General features: G+C 44.2%; 1 long non-coding RNA gene across 1 annotated transcript; it reads left to right on the top strand.

Moving 5' to 3' along the window:
* Window positions 1-1,834: 1,834 nt before the first annotated feature.
* On the top strand, window positions 1,835-4,442 carry LOC116609898. The gene is made up of 2 exons (XR_004293183.2): window positions 1,835-2,443; window positions 3,909-4,442. It is a non-coding gene; the product is annotated as an uncharacterized LOC116609898 (long non-coding RNA).
* The last annotated feature ends 1,103 nt before the right edge of the window (window positions 4,443-5,545 follow it).

Genomic DNA, 5,545 nt, shown 5'->3' with positions numbered 1-5,545 from the left:
CACATACACACCATAGCATCCTACGACTATACCAACCAACCCACAACACACCAACCAGCCACACCCTACACCAGACACTACCCCACAACCAATTTCCCCCCCTTACAAACACCTACATACAGCCCCCTCCCCAACCATACAAATATTTACCCCACAGCACAAAACCCAACTACAAACTACCACACCCTATGACCCACCCTACCTACCCACAAACCAACACCTTACATCACGGTTTTTTCCCACCAACACAGCCATTAGCCATCTCCACACCACACCATATTATTATTTTTTCTTTTTCGCCTGCCCACCACACACTACCACAACCTATTCTATAGTCCCACTTTATCTTTTCACCACCCTCCACCACCTACTAGTCGAACCAATCCACCTTTTCACCATAATTACATTACTACCATCTCCACTCTACACTATCTTACTAGCCATCCTTCACCATCACCCTCCAACATCACCATACCATATGATCACACCAACCTCACTACCACACCACTTTAGGCCCCTACGTCTTGGTACGAATACCCGATCCAAACCAAAAAGCACAAAACCCAACTACAAACGACCACACCCTATAACCCACCCTACTTACCCACAAACCAACACCTTACGATCACCTAACATCATAACAATACATCATCACCCACATTTGCACCGTGACCTCGCAGATTTTAGATCGTCCTCCGCACCACCGCCATTTTAAAACACATAGACCCATCACGCTGAGTTCTGGGCCTTATCTGCTCCACATCCCCCTCGCCGCCGCTCTCGCCTATACACCGTGCCGGTTTTTTCCCACCAACACAGCCATTAGCCATCTCCACACCACACCATATTATTATTATTTTTTTCTTTTTCGCCTGCCCACCACACGCTACCACAACCTATTCTATAGTCCCACTTTATCTTTCTACCACCCTCCACCACCTACTAGTCGAACAAATCCACCTTTTCACCGTAATTACATTACTACCATCTCCACTCTACACTATCTTACTAGCCATCCTTCACCATCACCCTCCAACATCACCATACCATATGATCACACCAACCTCACTACCACACCACTTTAGGCCCCTACGTCTTGGTACGAATACCCGATCCAAACCAAAAAAAAAAAAACTTACACTTTTATTTTCGAAGTACAAATAATTTATCGAACTTTTTATTTTTATTCAAGTGTAATTATAGTTTAAGGAGAGGCACATAGTTTATCAAAGCTCATGTAAGTTTACCCTAATTGAATAAAGTTACTATTTAATTATCCTGTTATCAGCGGGAACCAGAAAGAGTGAAAGAGGAATGGCAAAGGAAAGGCTTGAGTGTTTGAGAAAGTGGTTATCATGCAAATCTGCCTCCAACTTTGATTTGGTGCCCTCACGCAACAGGCGCGTATCCAGGATTTCTCACGTAATCATCATCATCATTGTGGGTTCCGTGTGGGTTCCGTGTGGGGTCCGTGTGAGGTCCGTGTGGGGTCCATGTGGGGTCCGTGTGGGGTCCGTGTGGGGTCTGTGTTGGGTCTGTGTGGGGTCCATGTGGGGTCTGTGTGGGGTCCATGTGGGGTCTGTGTGGGGTCCGTGTGGGGTCTGTGTTGGGTCTGTGTGGGGTCCGTGTTGGGTCTGTGTTGGGTCTGTGTGGGGTCTGTGTGGGTCCGTGTCGTGTCCGTGTGGGGTTCGTGTCGTGTCCGTGTTGGGTCTGTGTGGGGTTCGTGTCGTCTTCGTGTGGGTCTGTGTCGTGTCCGTGTGGGGTCCGTGTCGTGTCCGTGTTGGGTCTGTGTGGGGTCCGTGTCGTGTCCGTGTGGGGTCTGTGTCGTGTCCGTGTGGGGGTCCGTGTCGTGTCCGTGTGGGGTCCGTGTGGGGTCTGTGTGAGGTCCATGTCCACCAATGGCTAAGTGCCTGGGCAACGTGACAAAATGGGATATAAAAGGCCGGGCAACTTGCAGGCTTTTCGCCGTCAGTAACACCAGTGGTTTTCGGCCGATCTTAAGGAAAACTTGTGTAAAAAAATAAATATGTGCGCGATATAAATCTTTCTAAAAAGCATTCTTTTTCTAATTACTGCTATGAGACCACCACAGGAATACCGCATTATAAAGCCTTGGCTATACGATTGGGGCACGTCGTTTCTGTATGATTTTGCATTTGAAGTTTCCTCTTTAAAACTTGTCCAGCGGGCATGTTAAGAGTGTCGAAAACGGCTGCGTAATATATATTCTAAGACTCTTACCATTTACCATGCAGTACAACGCGAAAGTAATTCGCAGATTGTGCATCGCACAAATTGTTGTTGGCGCGTTGATGTTTATCGTCGGCGTTCTCGCGTTGGTAAATTCATTTACTCCTTTTTTGGATGAGGAGAAGATAGATGATGGTCGGAATATAAGAGAAGGTTTCCGAAACATCAGTTTGGCCTCTGGGTCGGCGGTTGGGTAAGTACTAGTGTATAAGTAAGTGTATAGAAATGTTTACAATGAAACTTTAAAATACTTAATCGAGCGATATCCGCGGTGCATAGTCCGGGAGCCAGCGCTCAGAGAGGGGGTTAAAACGCGAGTTGGTTTACCTCATAAGCTGACCGAAATGTTATCATGCAGGATTGTTTGAATGACAATGACGATAAGTTTTGGGGGTAGCAGTATTAATGGAAACGTGGTACTCTCTCAACTCTTTGTAATAGTTGTTTTCGATTCTGTCATTAATGAGCTTTGAGGATTCGAAAGCCAGATTTCAAAATAAAACTGCTTGAAAGTTTTGTTTTTCAAAGCTGACCAGAATCAAGCAATTAGAAATGTTTATCTATCGTTCTTGAATAGCATTCAGGCTGGTTGCAGTCAGCCAGTAATCTAAGGGATTTATTAAGGCACTTGGATTTGTCTGGTAGTAGTTTTGTTATGCATGAGATTTGAGTCTCTGAGACATTTATGGCTGTCTGCGGCGTAAATCTAAGCGTTTTAAAGTTCGCTTTTGAACGTGAAAAGATGTGTTTTGTTTGCCGATTTGATCGTCACTTTAGCAATGTATACTCGTCTTTATTGAAGTTTATCTCGCCTCTGCCATTTTAAGCTCATTAATAAAAATGGTCCAAGATGGCGGCCATCAGAGCGAAAAGGAGTAAATTTAAACGTGATAATTTGGGTTTGTTGGCCCAACAGACAGTCTCTACTACCACCCGTGAATGAACATACATTGACATTACTTTAACTTAGGAAAGTCAAAACTTCAGCTCTCAAATAACCGAACTCTTTTTTTTAAATCGTTTTTTCTAGTCACTGGCTCCCGGACTATCAATCTTCTCCCAGGCGTTGATATAATGGTGAAGGATAATGGTGCGCAATTATGTCGAGAATAAAATCGAGGATACCGCTGTATCGAATGTCCTCAGATTAAAGACATACATTGCACATTTTACCGGGCTTGATCAATCGAAGAAATTCGAACAAAATGCCAATCGAACATAATAAAAATGATTTTTCGGCGAGCTCGATATGTCGAACCTAAAATCAATACAGAACTATCCGCCCCCCCCCTGCTTTTCAGATCGGTGGTATGAAAATAGAAAATATAAATGGACGAATTCGAGAGGAATGAGTGGATGAACCGTTTTATTAAAAGTCAAATATCGAGGTCTGAATTAGGCTAAGCTCAAACGTCGTATTATCCATGAGCCGTGGCCCCATTGTCACATGGCAAGGACTCCGAACTAAGCGCTGTTGTTGTACCAGCACGGGGTAGGGTGGGGCTGCTTCGTACGGGCCGCCATAGATATAAGGGGTACCCCCAGGGGATGATTGTGCCTGGGTGACATGGATAATAAGACGTTTGAACTATGCCTTATTGACTATATGAAGCAAGCATAAATACAATAATTGTATGTCATGAAAAATTACAATCCAGGTACTCAGCAACGTGGAAGTCTCCCTGACCGGTCCGTTCTTGTGTGATGCAGCATGATCGCTTCCAACGAAAAGGAGTCTTAACTCGCGCTATTCAAATAGCGCCCCCACCCCCTTGATAATCTCCATCCCCAAAGTTTCGTCACTGAACTCCATCTTGAGCTCCCCCACCCCTGCAAATGACGCATTGAGTTCGATTTCGTACGATTAATTACTCTGAAATTCCTCGGGTTTCCCGAGCGACCAATTTAACATAAGGGTTCTTCTATGGAGTTCGATTGCTGAACCTTTGATTGATTACGCCGGGATTACATGGTATTTCCGATGGCAGAAGAGTACGTTATCGTAAGATCGAGTTTATCGTTCGATCCAGTATCGTCCACTGTAACTACTGAACACATTAACTAAAGTCATTGTGTTGAACAGGCAATAGGCACTGGCGTTTTGGGATATGCCGGAGTTAAAAATGACAACACTCCAAATAAGTGCTTGGTGAGTATTAAGTCGGTGACGGTAAGGATGGATGTAGTTCTGATAATGAAGATGATGATGAAGATGAAAATGATGATGATGATGGTTATAATGATAATGGTGGAAGTGGTAATAGATGATAATGGCTGTGATGACGGTGATTGTTATGATAATTATTATGATAAACAGTAGTGACATTGGTGATAAGGTGGTAGTAAAAACAATAACGAGGACAGTGATGGACATCGCTAGTGTATAACTCCATCCACCCATTAGCATTATGTTATACCATCTCATATCATTATTAATTATTATATCATCATCATCATCATTATTATTATTACTATTTTTATCTTGCCAGTTCAGTACGTTGAGAGGATTCACACTTTTGGCGTGTTTTATCACCGTCCCCATGGTGATCATGCATGGATTATTACTACACAATCATGCTTCTGCTATAGACATACTCATGGTTCTCCTTGGCATTACCGAGTTTGCTCTGGCATTAGCGACAGCTATTGCGGGGACATAAGGAAGGATTGAAAAATGATAATTTTTTTTAGTTCACGGAAAGAGCTGGGGGTGAAGTACTAGGACTGGGAGTAAATTAATTCAGTTCAGGGATAACAGTCCCAGTCGCCCGCGCAGCCGTCATTGGTGTCAGTCTCGAATCCCTCTCCACGTGTTTTCTTACACGACTGCCAGGCAAACGTTCTATCACTCGCTTATCTACCCATCATAGAGTATGGGGCGACCATTTGGGGGGACTCCAAGAAAATGCACAGCGATGCGATGATCATGTTACAGGAGCAGGCTGTAAGAATAATCCACGACGTGAAGTGGGACCACCCGACAACAGAATTTCTGCGCTCTCTGGACATAGAATTAATTGATCGGCGTCTCTGGCACCTCAAGTGCTAACTGATGCACAAAGTGCTAAATAATCAAGAGCCGGACTACCTTACAAAACAATTGACCAGCTTTAACGCTGTACACTCACGAAAAACTATATACGCTACTTGTAGCTAATTTTACCGCGTGTCCATCGCGCATTCGGCGAAAGAACACTACGCTTTAAAGGTGCTGTGGAATACTCTCCCTGCTAGCATCCGGGAAATCAAATCCCTGGCATCTTTTTCAAGGATGCTTAGCGCCATGAAATAAACG

Source organism: Nematostella vectensis, chromosome 11 (assembly GCF_932526225.1).
Source record: "Nematostella vectensis chromosome 11, jaNemVect1.1, whole genome shotgun sequence".
In the NCBI taxonomy this organism is placed as follows: domain Eukaryota; kingdom Metazoa; phylum Cnidaria; class Anthozoa; order Actiniaria; family Edwardsiidae; genus Nematostella; species Nematostella vectensis.
Note: the sequence above shows the minus strand (reverse complement) of the source record. Positions and strands in the feature narration are given on the sequence as shown.